This window comes from Aricia agestis, chromosome 5 (assembly GCF_905147365.1).
Source record: "Aricia agestis chromosome 5, ilAriAges1.1, whole genome shotgun sequence".
NCBI classification, from domain to species: domain Eukaryota; kingdom Metazoa; phylum Arthropoda; class Insecta; order Lepidoptera; family Lycaenidae; genus Aricia; species Aricia agestis.
The window spans coordinates 18,544,187-18,561,311 of record NC_056410.1 but is presented as its reverse complement, the minus strand read 5'-3'; positions in this window follow the sequence as shown (position 1 = coordinate 18,561,311).

Sequence of the window (17,125 nt, the reverse complement as noted above, 5' to 3'; positions counted from 1 at the left end):
ATATCATTGATCAGCATGCAGTTAATTTGGAAAATGTTGAAATGTGTCTATTGTTTTATTGTAGTAATACTGGTTATTATCTATACTTATTAATTTATGTATGGAAATGTAGTAAATGAAAAATGTTTCATTAATTACAGATTTTTAGGTCCCAGCGGGGCTAAAATGGTCACATTTAGCAATTTCTCTCAATCAATTCAGCAAATGAATTGTCAAAACTGTCAAAATGACAAATGTCAAATCAGTACAAAAATACAGAAATGAATTGCAAGCAGAGTTAAGTTAAATACAGAAATGAATTGCAAGCATTTTGCGATTTTATAAAAATGAATCATGTTATGATTCATATCATGATTCTTCAAAGCGACCATTTTAGCTCAGCTCTACTAGTTTGCAACATTTTAATCTGCAGGAAATAGCTGGTTGTAAAGTGGTGGTAAAGGTTAAGGAGATTTTAGGAGGAGGAGAAGGAACGTATGGGATTATGAGTGGTGCGGCCACCAAGGGAAAATCCTCTGATCAAGCAAGGTGGCTGGCCTGAGCCCGCGCGATAGATTTCAGCTGTCGTCTAAAATCGTCAAAGTGATAGTACTTAAGTGTGTATATATAAAGGACTGGATATCCACTGGATCGGAATCGGAGCGTACGCAGCGTACGCAGCGGATGAATTTGTTGCTTTGTACTATCAGAGAAGTTGATTCCTATGCAAATCGGGGACCTAAGTAGTTTGGTCGCGTTACGTCAAGCCCAGCTGACAGATCACAATTAACATTGAATTGACATAATTATTCGACCAAATAACGTTGGTCTGTCAATTGAATCAACTTCCTCGATGGTATGTATGGTAGGTACTGACGTCAAATATATTATGACGACACGACGGGCCGTCCGCACCGTACGTCCCGATTCCGACCCGGTGGACGCGCAGCTTAAATCCCCTCCCTTTATAGAGTTTACTGTATAAGCCAATCAAGTAGAGTGGCATAGACAGCTAATAGCTATTTTTTAATATATTTATAAATAAAATACATAAAACTGTACTGTAATATTATAATATTGAATATTAAATAGATATCAACAAAAGCTTGTGGATTAAATCTGTTTTATTTTTAATTTACCTTATTAGGTAGGTTATTTATTTAGCTATATGTACAATAATTTTTATTGAAATAAAACAATTTTATTTGAGCTCGTTTCTTCTTAAATGTTTTATTTTTTATTTTTGGTAAGTATATTTAGAGTGAAAGGTTTTGCACTTAAAATTTTTAACTTAAACTTCAAATTAAAAAATAACGCATGTTAATTTTTTTCTTCTAAGCCCGACCTCTTGTTATGCAGTAGGTATTCAATTACATTCTCTTTGGTGTCCCTATCATAGACACAATTATACTTACCTATGTCGCCTACTTTATTCGTGAGACTTAACGTAAATCGTGATCGTCCAAATATTTAAGCAGCGGCCGCTCCTAGTCTGCATTAAACAATAAACTATAGGTAATATAAAAAGTCTGTCGCTACTCTCTAGTAATGAGTTAATGACTGATTAAGTGATCACTAATGAGTCGGTAACCACTAGTTACTTTTGCACTACGAACTACATTCATGGGGTTACGAGTTAATATGAACTTACGACTTATGATTCACGTACCTATCTAGCTCTGGGCTTTAAAGATTACGTTAGTCACATTTCCTAGTGGTTGGCGTGCAAAATTAAATTATTGTACATGCGTAACCATTCGCATACTGATTTGAAATGAGATGTAATGATACCGTTAAAGCATGAATTGCTTCGTTGACTTATGACCTGATAAATTATAGGATGAGATCACAGCTAGGCTTACGGAAGCGTCCCTACGGCCTAGGCCGTATTTCAAATTGATTATGAAGATCAGGCTTATAAAGTAGAGAAATATTATATTTTATTACAGAACGATTTAGGTCTTCATCTGTTGGTGAGCTGTTTAATTTATGTGATAACTAGCGACCCGCCCCGGCTTCGCATGGGTATAAAATAATATATTATAGCCAATATCACTCACTGAAGAAATGATTAAAATCGATTCAGTAGTTTTTAATTATACTCATTACTACCCGTGGGCCGTGGCCCGCATTGTTCGGTACCGCCGCAGCTACGTCCCGCAATTTTTTAATCTTATAAGTATATAAAATTCACGTGTCACAATTCACAATGTTAGGCCGCGTACTCCTCCGAAACGTCTTTACTGATTTTAACCAAATTTTATATGCATATTCAAAAAGTTGGTCGGGTCTGCAAAAGTTCTGAAATTTTCCACTATTTCTTCTCTCCTATTAGTCTTAGGGCCTGTTTCACCACTTCCTGAAAAGGCTATCCACCAATTAACTTGACAGATCAAGTATGGAGAATCTGTCAAAAAAGTTGTGAATAGCCTATTAGGCACTTTATCAGAAAGTGGTGACACAGGCTCTTAGAGTGATAAAATATAATCCATAGCCTTCCTCAATAAATGGGCCATCTAACACTGAAAGAATTATTCAAATTGGACCAGTACTTCCTGAGATTAGCGCGTTCAAATTAGCCCTTTCAAATAATTTCCCCCGTTTCTCCACATTTTCCTCAATTTCTTAGCTCCCATTAGTTTTAGCGTGATATAATTTAGCCTATAGCTTTTCTCGATAAATGGACTATCTAACACTGAAAGAATTTTTCAAATCGGATCAGTAGTTCCTGAGATAAGTGCGTTCAAATAAGCCCTTTTAAATAATTTCCTCCGTTTTTTCCACACTTTCCTCAATTTTTTCACTCTTATTAGTCTTAGCGGGATAAAATATAGCCTATAGCTTTTCTCGATAAATGGGCCATCTAACACTGAAATAATGATTTAAATCGGAACAGTGGTTCCTGAGATTAGCGCGTTCAAATAAGCCCTTTCAAATAATTTCCCCCCGTTTTTCCACATTTTCCTCTATTTCTTCGCTCCTATTAGTTTTAGCGTGATACAATATAGCCTATAGGCTATAGATAGTCCATTTATCGAGAAAAGTTATAGCTTTTCTCGATAAATGGACTATCTAACACTGAAAGAATTTTTCAAATCGGATCAGTAGTTCCTGAGATTAGTGCGTTCAAATAAGCCCTTTCAAATAATTTCCTCCGTTTTTTCCACACTTTTCTCTTTTTCTTCGCTCCTATTAGTATTAGCGTGATAATGGGCTTCCTCGATAAATGGGCTATCTAACACTGAAATTTTTTTCAAATCGGACAAGTAGTTCTGAGATTAGCGCGTTCAAACAAACAAACTTTCCCCTTTATAATATTAGTATAGTATAGATAGTATAGATTGTATGTATGTATGTATGTATGTTTTTATGTTCGTGTTCGCATATCTCTGGAACTACCAGTCCAATTTCAGTAATTCTTTTTTTGTTTTACTAGGTATTGTTCAACTTAGGGAGTAGTGCAAATTTCATAAAATATTTTCATCAAAAGTTTCTCTAAAAGTAATACCTACATAATAATATGATTTACGGTACTTTAGGACTCTTTTTATAAAGGTTGTCTTGCAGAAACTGCTGTTAGCAGTAAGACCGCCTATTTGTACATAGTTTTCCTTTATTGTATTTTTTAAGTTTAAGTTTAGTTTTAAGTTGTACAAATAAAGTATTTTCTATTCTATTCTATTCTATTTTTGGTATTATTTATTTTATTGAGGCTTAGGGTCTTAAAAATATTTTTGGTGACCGTTTAAATTATACCCATTATAAATTAACCTAAGATGTGAAAAATTTGTACCGACTGCCGAAAGTTAGTAAGTTATAACTAAGTAGTAAGCTATTCGTAAGCTTCTCAAACATTTTTATAACGCCTAATAAAATTCTTATCTTGTTAAACATTTTTATCGCTTATTAAGTATGTATCTACTTAAACGATTCTCAAAGATCGAAGAGAGCTTAGGCTTGTCTATTGTTCACACGAATTTTTAAACCTCTTATAAGTCTTAACGCCTTTTGTTATGTATATTATGTAATTTTATCTGAGGCGGCAAAGTATCACAGCAGGGGTTTGTCAGTACGAATTTGTACCTTTATGGTCCCATTGGCCATCGATTTTGAATAATTATTCGAAGCTGAATAATTCATGAATTCACATAGCATGGCGCGTGATAAACGAACAAGTATAATCGGATGAGCCGACAATAAGATGATAATTCTTGTAAGTTTTTTTTATGGTTGAGTAATGACAATGAGTCGCGACTCGCGCTAGTATAAAGTAATACTTAAAATGTATTAAAATAATATGTTATTTTATTCTACTCTGAGTTAAGTAGGTATCTAGAATTGGCCTGATCTGACATAAGTATGTCTGACATGGCTGTCACTTCTATTGAAGGAAATTAATATAAAATCCATTTTTTCGAGCTGCGTAAATTAAAATAATCCTTTGATTGATGATTTACATTAGGCATCCTAGTGGTTTATTACCACTGATCCTGAGACTAAGTCGTAGGGCTAGGATGCCTAAGCGGCATTTACATAATTATGTAGACAGAGTCGCACTCACATACTCTCTCTTACAATGAAACAAGATGAAACAACATTAAACATAAGATCATTAATTTAATAATCTATAATATGTCCTAGGAGGTAAATTGGTAGGTTAGGTACTGATATCGTTGTTATTAAATTATATAGTACGTATAATGTAAAGCTAGCTACCTACATAATTTATAATGAATGGTGAGCGAAATCTGCCTACAAACTGTTGTACAGTTTGGCAGATAAAAAATGTATGATAGATCTGTTTATTGAATAAACCTTTTTATCATTTTTCATTACGAGTAGTTTGTGGATTTCTCAGAACCTGATTTTTTTTTATTTCAGTTGTACCCCTAAAATTATTAATATTTTTTTCCATTTTTGTATCAAAATTTTAATGCGGCTTACAGACTACATCTACTTACCAAGTTTTAATAGTATAGCTCTTATAGTTTCGGAGAAATGTGGCTGTGACATACGGACGGACAGACAGACAGACATACATGACGAATCTATATTAAGGGTTCCGTTTTTTGCCATTTGGCTACGGAACCCTAAAAATGTGACCGTTGCAATATTTCGTGACGATACTGTTTCGTTGAATAGCAGATTGCACAGACGCTTCCTATAAGGAAAATAATAATCAGGAAAGCTATTGAAACCAAGGAAATGTGACGGTAGCATCTCATTTTTGCTTTCACTGCAGCCCTCGGCTATACCTACTTCTGTTTTGGTAGCTAATAGCTGCTATTGATTTGTACGTAGTAACTATAGGAAATTAAAATAATGAAACACATGCAAGCACAAGCAATTTTAACAAAAATGCAAGAAAAGGTATGGAAATACATTCTCGAAAGTAGGTACCCTTCAACAGTAATTGAATATTACTGGAGGATGAGACTCATCATCCAGTAATATGGATCTGCATATTAAGTATAATAATTGACAGCAACTCTCTTGTACAAGGGCAGGGAGGGGCAGCTGCCCCCCCGCCCCCCCTAGAGATTCTAAAAAAGTTGCCAAATATAATGCAAACAACGACAACTATAATATTAAAATCTGGTAATTAAAAAAAATACGCTGTACCTACGCTTTTTCAAATTCAAACTCCTTTTATTCTATTTTTGTAATAAATGTTATTATAAGTTATTCACAAGTTTTTTTATTGCATAGTCAAGAGCTTGTGCTCGTGTAGCTTTAGTCTTTACCTCGTCTTTACACATTGGACTCTGTACTGTCACAGAATATAATTTATATGTATATAGTACTAAGATACTGTTGTTATTACAATCGCTGTAGACAGTAGATGTAAGGCTCGTAGTACACGTCAAGTTAAACCCCCCCCCCCCCCCCCCCCTGCGCCATCGGCTGGCGACGCCCTTGCTCTTTTAGCTTTTAGACTTATAAAGCAGACAGATCACCTAACGGCACTTATAGTTCCTCATAGTACTTATAGGCACTATTTTATTATTATCATCGTGCCTTTTAGCAAATCGCACCAAAGCTTCAGACATTTTTCCTTATCACAGAAACCCGCCATCAAAATTCAAATACAATAGCGGATATTTAAATTTAATGTTAATAACATAAAAGCACTTGTACCTTACCTGTTTTTCAATGGCCGCGGCCGATAGACATCGGGATCGTGCCGGGACCACATTAGCACGACCACGCTCCGCACCATCAGATTATGGCCTCTGCATTCTACGGGTTAAGCTGTTTGCACACTTCTAGGAGTTCTACGGGAACGTGTAGGTACTAGGTACCTATAGGCGAATCAATTCGAAATTTGAAATTGGAATTCTAAAATTCTCTTTTTGAACGCTGAATTTCAACCTTTTTAGGACAAACTCGACGAGAAGCTTTGTCCAATTTGCAAGAAAAAGGCAAGAAACTTTTTATAGTAATTTAATAGCTGTTATTCAGTGGGTATTTACTATTTACTATTTAAAAAGGCCTTTGTGTTTTGTGGCTCTTTCTTGTGTTACTTTTTATTTCTAGGAAAGATGTTGTCCACAACTTAAATTTCATTCGACATTCGACATCCTTTCCCTGTACCAAATTTTATTCCAAATCGGTTCAATACTTTAAGCGTGGAGAAGAAATAGGCAGACAGACAGACGGACACTCTTTGGTATTTACTATATTAACGTGGATTAAACTGTATTTATTTTATAGACTCACCAATTACAGAACAGCATAATTTGTGACATTTATAGTTTGTTCATAAGTATTATTGTAATAAAGTGTAAAGGAGTCGTTACAGTTTTATTCTTGCCGGCGTAGACAGGCTAAATCGTGGTTCTATGTTGTGCTTGATATTATAATATTTTAGATTCGACAGTCGACTTGGTATAACGAAATATTTCATATTCATAGCTCTAAGATTTTTTCTTATAATAACAGCTGGTCTCTCATTATAAGTGAATACTTATAACATGCTTATTACAGCTCTAGCTTCAAAAAGTTTGAAACATTTCTTATTCGAAGGACCATGAGTACCATAATATTATTGAAATTGTTTTATTTTTCTGTACGTGTAACACAATGGTAATATTTTGTTACATTCAAAATATATAAAACTAGCTTTTGCCCGTGGCTTCGCTCGCGCTAAGAAGTATTGTTATATACAATCTTTCATCACCTATTTTATCCCTTTAGGGGTGGAATTTATCAAAATCCCTTCTTAGCGGATGCCTACGTCATAACATCTAATTCTGCATGCCAAACAGCCCGATCCGTCCAGTGGTTTGGGTTGTGCGTTGATAGATCACTATGTCAGTCAGTCATTTGAGTTAAGTAATAAGGACCCTGAACCATGTAAGGTCACTCTAACGGAAAATGATTTTTATTCGTTTATGAACTAAATAAATTTAAAAAACAAATTATCAAGTTAAATGCTCTGTTTTATAAGTATCATATTATTAATCTCTTTTTAATCTAGCTTCAATAGCAATTTAATAAACTTAAGTTTTGGTAAGCTCTTCCAAATAGCCTTGCAAGGAACACAGCTCCAAACAAGGCCAATATTATACATCAGTCGTTAAACTTGATTATTATTTTTTAACAAAAAATTGAACCCGACTTTCATTCTTTCGAAGTCGGTACCCGCTTAGAACTGAGATCTAAGTTCTATGTCAAGCATAGAACTTAGCCGGTACCGACTTCAAAAGACTGAAAATTGGGTGCAGAAGTAGTTGAGGCTTAGTCGAATTTTGAAAAACGAACTAATGAAGAATAAGAATTATTTCATTTTTAGATCATAATTGAAGAATACCGTTTTTACCGTGGAAGTCGGGTTCAATTTTTTTTTAATAATAATTTTTCTCTTTTTAGTTATCTAAAAGACCACCTTATGCGTACTTAAATAACCACTACGAAAGTTAACTATTCACATTATATTATTAATGTAAGCGAAATTGTGGTAAATCTAAGCGATACTGAAATTTCCAAAGTTTTATATTTAAAGGTTCAGGAGTTCTGTTCAGTGCCTTTGGATCCAGAGACACCTTCGTATGAAACTTCACTTAGTTGCAACTTATGTTTGAGTTACTTACTAGAAACAACATTTTAACCACCACGTGTGTTTTAATAAATTTCATTAATAATTTCCCTCGATTTCTCATAGATTCCATCATCAGATCATCACCTTCGTAATCATTGTACTGAATTCGGATTATACCCTATACCACAATAATAGAATTTTCGAAATCGGTCCACAAACAGCGGAATGATGATCAAAGACATCTGTCTCAATGTATAAAACTATGAGAAACACTAATAATACTAATGATAGAGTCGTAATATTGTGATTTTGCAAGATATAATAAGGATTAATCTTATGTACAATAAGTCATATGCTTTAAATTCTTGAAACAATGTTGAAACCCCCAAACATTTATCTATGAGGAGACCGGACTTCTATTCACCACCTTCGAACCATTGTATATCTTGGTGCAAAATCTAACTTTTTGGTGAGATTTACTTTTTTTAGATTTTTTAGATCTAAAAAAATTTAATCTAAAATGGCCTTCTTATGGACCCGTCCTTATAAGGCCAAAATGTTCAATATACTTGTGCCCTGCATAAGTTTAATAATCCTAATAAGTAGAGATGTTATAAAAACAACATTATTTTAATTGTTATAGTACGCATTTATACCTAAAAACCGGCCAAGAAGCAGCAGCAGCAGCAATAAGGTTTATTTTTATGCAATTAAAAGGTTTTTGATTTATTTTTATATTTCAGTTGAATGAATGAATGAATGAATGAATAATATTCTTTATTGCATTTACACATATATGCCATAACACAATAATATAAAGAAATACAAACTTATTAGTACTATTAGTAAACTACATATAAACACAAAAGGCGGCTTTATTGCTATGCAGCAATTTCTTCCAAGCAACCAAAAAAGCAGATGTTGATTTATTAAAAGTTAAATTGAGGTTTACCATTTATGACGTATAAAAAAAACTACTTGTTAGATTTCGTTCAAACCAATTTTCGTTGGTAGTTCTTATAGTAATGTACATCATATATTTTTTTAGATTTATCATACCCCTACTTTAGAAGTTAGAGGGGGGGGGCACATTTTACCAATTTGGAAGAGTCTCTCTCGCAAACTATTCAGGTTTGAAAAAAATTATATTAGAAACCTCAATATGATTTTTACAGACCTATCCATAGATACCCCAAACGCATAGGTTAGATGAAAAAAATTTTTTTCAGTTGTAACTATGGGGACCCCTAAAACTTTTAATATTATTTCCATTGTTGTATCAAAATCTTAATGCGGTTCAGACTACATCTACTTACCAATAGTAGCTCTTATAGTTTCGAAGAAAAGTGGCTGTGACATACGGACGGACAGACAGACAGACAGACAGACATGACAAATCTATAAGGGTTCCGTTTTTTGCCAATTGGCTACGGAACCCTAAAAATAAATGTTTATAATATGTTAATGATTTTTGGATGTTCTTTGTAAAGTTCTGTTCCCTAGCAAGGCCAACCATCAAATCTTTGGTTGGGCCTTATAAGGAACCACAGGCCTTCCTAGGAACATTACCAATATTTTAACTTAAATCGAGGCATAAGTAGATTTTCTTATATTAGTACCATACAAATCCCTATACGACAATGCCCTTTAATAAAATGTGAGATAGATAAGATATAGGTTATGTAACTAAAAACTAAAGTTTTTCAGGGTGCGGAAATTACAATAATTGTCATTTCCGCACCCTGAAAAACTACAATTATTGTAGCCTCGACAACCAAAGTCTACAAACAGTGAGATCGCACTGCCACAATTGCGGCGCGATCGGCTCGCCGCCGCGTTTGTGGCCTGTAGTTTGAGGGATCTAAGTGTGTAGTAGAAGGAATATGTCTTACCCTGACGATAGCTACGACTTTTTAATAGTTGGCCTTCAAAGGAACGTGGCCTTCTATGGTGCATGGTCGTTATAATAGGTATATAGATACGAGATGACGCGACGCTCACAACTCTGTTGCGCAAAAATTCGTTTATCATGCGGGAGCAGTACATTTTTCCGGGATAGAATGCTATATTTTATGCTCTCAAAGTATATTCATATCAAACAACAAAATCGGTTCAGCGCTGTATTGGTTGGGCGTGAAGAGGTAACAGTCAGACAGATAGACAAACTTATTTATAATAATAGGATTACGTCTATTGCGAAAAGTTTACTGACCCGTGCATAAAGCATCCATATTTTATGCAGAGGTCGGCTAGCGCCAGGTAATATGACAATTTACTGCTACTGGCCCAGCAAGTAGCAACTCGCTAGACCGGTGATCAATTCCACACCTAGGATTTAACCGAGGGATATCTTACTAACGGTCGCGTCACACATCTGTCAGCATATTAATGTGAAGTTTTGTGCCGATTCGACTGGACTTTAGTATAGGAACAACTGTACCTATACTTATTACAAATATATCAATTAATTACTATGTTAATGTACCAATTAAGTATCTAACAATTGTTATAATAATATACAGTAGGTATGTGGATTTTACTCTGCTTATTTTGCTGTCCAGCATTTACGGTGGCTAGGAGGCTCGTCTAGTTAAACACTATATAAATCAAAATAAACCAGAGTTGTTAGGAAGATAAAATAGTTGTAATCGTCGTTTCCAGTTCACTCGATACAAAGGCACGATTTAATAAAGGCTGGGTGGTCTAACTAGGAGCAATTTTATATTGACCACGACCAAGATAACATATTAGCTTATGTTTACTTAGCTTATATTATTTTTTTTTTCGTTTTAATAGAGGAATTAGAATTTTCAAAATCAACAACCCTTTTTGAATAAGTATGTTTTATTAGGAAATCCCTGGATTGTGTAGTACGTTCCTACTATTTTTGTCGCCGACGCGAAGTAGGCAAATGGCAAGCCTTTAATTTAATATATTTCATGAAATACGTTGACTTTGTGTATAATTATAATGATTTAAATTGTATAATTCATCTATGATCATTTTATTAACCGACTTCCAAAAAACGAGGAGGTTATATATTCGGCTGTGGATATATTTTTTTTTATTTTTGTATGTTCGACCACTACTCCGCCGTTTGTGAACCGATTTTGAAACATTTTGTTTTGTTATATTAGGTTTCACTCCAATTTGGTCCCATTTTCACAAAAGTGGTGATCTGATGATGGGATCCATGGGTAATCGAGGGAACTCCTCAAAATTTATACGGAAACATATGGTGATTTTGGTCTTATGAGAAGCATCCTAAGCATATGCTACCAAAACGCAAGATTTTGCACCAAGGTTCCGAAGATACTAAGAGAACTCCGGATTCCTTATAGATACAAGTTTGGGGGTTTAGGCGTTGTTATAAGAACTGAAAGCATATTCTACTATGCAAATTACATTCATCATCATCATCATCACTACCATGTCAGGGTCACCAATGTCACAACTCACATGGTTGTATATGGATACAATATACACACAACACCATAAAATATCATCAGTCATCACGTTATGTCCTTATTTATTTGATACATTTCAAAGCGATTTTGATACAAAAAAACCAAGTTCAAGCACCACAAAATTGAACATAAGTAACAAACTCAACCTTTACTCAAGAGCGTAAGGCACACATTTGGGTTGGACTTTGGTTGGACTGAAGGAAACGGGGCACTATGGAAAAAAGACTTAGAAAAATTTTTCGTCAAATTTTTAACCTCTTTTAACCACCCTTTTTGAATATATCAATCGATAGGAGGCGCCAAGGGAGCAAAAAAGCTCAGATAAACTTTTCTCAAAAATCAACCCCTGTCGAAAGACAGGCCGAAATGTGACCCTCGTTAGTACGGAGAAAATACTTCAACCCCTTAATATTAATCTTGGTCAGATAAAAAATTTGGACGAAAAAATTCAACCTCTTATAACCACCCCTTTTGAATACACCAATCGATAGGGGCCGCCAAGGGAGTAAGAAAGCTCAGATAAACTTTTCTCAAAAATCAACCCCTCTCGAATGACCGGCCGAAATGTGATCCTTGTTAGTATGGCGAAAATACTTAGAAAAATTTGGCTAAGGTTTAGGAACCTACGTCAATTAAATGTTGGTGACATGGGTTAAGGAGGATTGCTTTGGGTAAGAAAAACTCCTACTTACCGTTTCCACCGCCAGTAAACTCTCCGTTTAGAAGAAATTCGCATTTGAGATTTTCGTAATCTTCAGATAAGATCATCTGTTTTCCGATGTTTACGAAGTATTTTTAAGGCATCTCAAGGCTGTGATGAGTGGGTCTTACTTAACTACTCAGCCACGGATACCGAAGGAGGGGGGAGGGACGGGGGGCGCAGCCCCCCGCCAAAACAAAAACAAACCCAATCCAGAAAGTCCAAAAGTAGGTTAGGTTAGGTTGGAACTGAGACCACAACACCCAGAAATAGGAGCCCCGCATAGCGGGGCTCCGTCGACTTTCTTTTGTAGTAGTTTGTCAAATAAATTGGGGTAGGTTTGTAAACATTTACCAAGATTAAAGATAATATTAAGGGGTTGAAGTATTTTCGCCATACTAACGAGGGTCACATTTCGGCCTGTCATTCGACAGGGGTTGATTTTTGAGAAAAGTTTATCTGAGCTTTTTTGCTCCCCTTGGCGCCTCCTATCGATTGATATATTCAAAAAGGGTGGTTATAAGAGGTTAAAAATTTGACGAAAAATTTTTCTAAGTCTTTTTTCCATAGTGCCCCGTTTCCTTCAGTCCAACCAAAGTCCAACCCAAATGTGTGCCTTACGCTCTTGAGTAAAGGTTGAATTTGTTACTTATGTTCAATTTTGTGGTGCTTGAACTTGGTATAATAAAAAGGGGTGGTCATTGGGGGTTTTATTTTTTTGTCAAAATTTTTCTACGTCTTTTTCCCATGATAGTGCCCCGTTTCCTTCAGGCCAACCGAACAAAAAAAATTACAATGTTGGCGTTGCGTTATTTGACGCATTCAATTATTGAATGCGCCAATACGAAAGTTGAATGAAAGAAGATGACGAAAATTGAAAATGAAAGTGCATAGTGTGGACATACATAGCTAATCTACATCGTAATAGGAATAAGAAACACAATCGCAATTAGTATAAAAAATATTTCGTTTTGTTAGCGCACATTCGTTACGTGTACGGTATACCTTGGGTGTACCTATGTAGAGGATTCGATCCCGGGATACTGAATCCCGGATTCCCGGGATTCCGGTCATATTTTAGTCTCGGAAATTTCGGGATTGTAAGTAATTTAATAAATCCCGGGATTTTCGGGACTGATAAATATTTTTAATCAAGTTGATAAAATTGTGCGTAAGTATTGATATTTGTGTTAATTAGTGAAAATCAATGAATTTATTTTTTAAAACATCGGCCAAAAATTTATAATCTTATTTTTATTTAATTATAAATTATTAAAATACAAAAATAATTAAGGATTTTGTGAATATTCAGCAAAAAAGGTCAAAAAGTCACATAAATTGTTGAATATATCAATTTTATCATTTATATTAAGTTGATTTTAGTACTTTTGTTATAGCGACAACTAATAATACACAATCTGTGTAAATTTCAGAAGTCTAGCTATAGCAGTTCTTGAGATACAGCCTGGAGACAGACATACAGATTACAGATGGACAGACGGACAGATACGTATACGTGGGAGAGCCATGCTTCGGCACGAATGGGCCGGCTCGAATGGAGAAATACCACGTTCTCACAGAAAACCGGCGTGAAACAGCGCTTGCGCTGTGTTTCGCCGAGTGAGTGAGTTTACCGGAGGCCCAATCCCCTACCCTATTCCCTTCCCTACCCTCCCCTATTCCCTTCCCTTCCCATCCCTATCCTCCTATATTAACCTATTCCCTCTTAAAAGGCCGGCAACGCACCTGCAGTTCTTCTGATGCTGCGAGTGTCCATGGGTGACGGAAGTTGCTTTCCATCACGTGACCCGTTTGCTCGTTTGCCCCCTTATTTCATAAAAAAAAAAAGATACCGAAGTCTCAGTATTAGGGTCCCGTTTTTACCGTTTAGGTACAGAACCCTAAAACTAAGTGTATTGATGAGTCTTAGTCAATAAGTATAGATCCAAAACGACGAGTATTAGTTGTCATTTTCTATTACCAATATTATAGCATGTCAAGAAAGTCATGACAGGCGGGAAAATTTTCTAAACCTAATCACGCCGCTGGTGTAAGTATTTTTTCTATGTATTTTCACAGAGAACGCTTACATTCTAAATATTGTAACCTTGCACATTTTTATCTCAAATTAATAAAGTTCTTGTGGAAATATGCGTGGCCGCCACAAAGGAAGATCTTCCGACCGAGCGGGGTGTTATGCTCGGTCGGCCGAAGCCCACGTGATACATCTCAGCTGTCGTATATATATATATATATATATATATATATATATATATATATATATATATATATATATATATATATATATATATATATATATATATATATATATATATATATATATATATATATATATATATATATATATATATATATATATATATATATATATATATATATATATATATATATATATATATATATATATATATATATAAATACAGGGTGTAACAAAAACAAGTTTTTGTATGGGGAAACTCGTGACGCTCGGGCCCTTGCCCATACAAAAGTGAAAAAAAAATGTTGGTCTTTCAGCGCTGCTACTTTCACAGTGAAATCTCTACAGGGAACACGTACACACCCTAAAGTATTATCACTTGTTTTTGTTACACCCTGTATATATACCGACGCGCTCAGAAAACTTCAATAGCGCGATGCAGGAATGTTAGGCGAATTGTGGGTACCGCCACATCACTCCCCCCCCCCGAAGACCGGAGGTCGAATCTTGAAGTCTTGTTTGCTTGAGTCGCCAGTGCCAGTGAGTTCCAGTGTGTCGGAACTGTTGCAGTGAGTCCCAGTGAGTCGGAACTGTAAGCTGTTGCACGGGATCCAGTGAGTCGGATAGCTGCCGTGCGGGGCCGATGCTACGTGCTGACCAGGAGAGATGTGCTCTGCTTGCTGACCGGTCGGTGTAGTGAGAAAGCCCGATGATGCCGATGCGGAGTCGCCCAGGCCGCGGTACATTGCGGCTAGTGGACGATGTAATCGATGAGGCGATGCTGGCTGGCGCGGTGCGGAGGGGTGGGGGAGTGATGATGATGAAGGAGGCGTGTTCTGTCGAGGGTCACCAATGTGGAAATATGCGTGGCCGCCACAAAGGAAGATCTTCGGACCGAGCGGGGTGTTATGCTCGGTCAGGCCGAAAAGACAAGGGAAAGGACAAGGGATACTTTTTCCCGGAAAATAAACGGTTCCCGCACAATAAACTTTTATGATTCTCGCCTAAACTATTTAATCTATTTTGATGGGCATGGAGATTGGAGATACTAATTTGAATCTGGGACAAGGAATATTTTTTGTCCCGGAAAAATGTGTGGTTTCCACACAATGTACTTTTCTGATTTGCGCGTAAACGACTCAATCGATATACGGGAATAACTATAAACTAAAGTCCACGCGAATGAAGTCGCGGGCAACAGCTAGTTTCTAATAATTCGTTGAAAGAATTTTCGTCCATTCTAAAATAATTGAGAAAATCATCAGTCCAATATTTTTAAAATGATTAAGTGGCTCAACGTTTTTCTTTCTTTTAACCACCGTTTCATCTACAACCGTCTTTTTTACGTTTTTTTTCATCACATAAAATAGCTATACAAGCCAGCGCTATTGCGGTCTTTTGAGGTTTAGATAGTGGTCCCATTGTTCACTTTTCCACAGCCTAGCCAAGACAGACAAGTTGATTTACGTGTAGATAGAGATTCATCTTTGTTGACCCAACCAAGGTGACCTCTGTTGGTGGTTGGAACCGATCGTGTATTATACGGCCTTTTACTCAGGCTGCGTTCCAGAGGACGTTAGTTTTGACCAAAACGCTCAAAACGTCCCCTTCTGCCGTTCCCTTTGGCGACCGGGGTCGTTTTGATCCCGGCTATGACGTCATCATTTTAACTCGAAACGACCCTTGACGAAGATGGGTCAAAGTGGGCGTTCTAGTTTTTTTTTAATTTTAACGTAACTATATCGCGAAAGCCATGTTCGGAAAGTTTTCAGGAGAGAGTAGAGACAAAAAATCTTTATATTATTCATTATTCATTACAAATAATATTTTAATTGAAATAGTTACATTTATTAAATAACATTTAATAAAATATTTTGATTGGAAAAGAAATTGTTTTAAATGAAAGGCCAAATGATTTCTTATAAAATTTATTACAATTTTCATCTCTCCTATACCTGTTGACTTACTCGTACTTGACTTAGCATTACGCGGTATTATTACCTAACGTTTATGTGGCAATAGTCAATATTCAAAGTATGTGGTTTTGTTATTAAAATATGATTCAATAATTTGAAAACTGAAATAAAATAAAAGTTTAACTACTTATATTAAAATATGATTACTTCAGTAAAAAAAATGTAATAAGTACTAAAAACTAAACAAATATTATATTATGTATTTTATTTGTAAAATAAATGTAACTAAGTATAAAAAAGTACTTTTACTAGCTATTTGAACGAGCTTTGCTCGGTATTCAATAAAATACGAATAAAATGACATTTTTTAAAAATGATTCCTAGCTAGATCGATTTATCGCCCCCGAAACCCCCGATATACTAAATTTCATGAAAATCGTTGGAGCCGATTCCGAGATTCCAATTATATATTTATATATACAAGAATTGCTCGTTTAAAGATATAAGATAATTTACGACTTGAAGAAAAGGATCGTACTATCCAAGTTCTGTTCAATGTAAGTACTTATGTCACAATAGACATAACTACTTATTTATAAAAAAAATATTATAGTAATTTTTTTAAACTGTTCTCAAAACGCTCAAAACGATCCATAATCCGTCCCACTTGCGTTTGTATCACTGACGCTCACAAGCTAGTGGAACGGGAAAAACTACGGTCTTGAGCGTGAGCGTTTTTAACGTCATCTGGAACGCAGGGTCAATGTCGGAGTTTTGTCGGGAATGTGAAAGAGTGATGTTGTG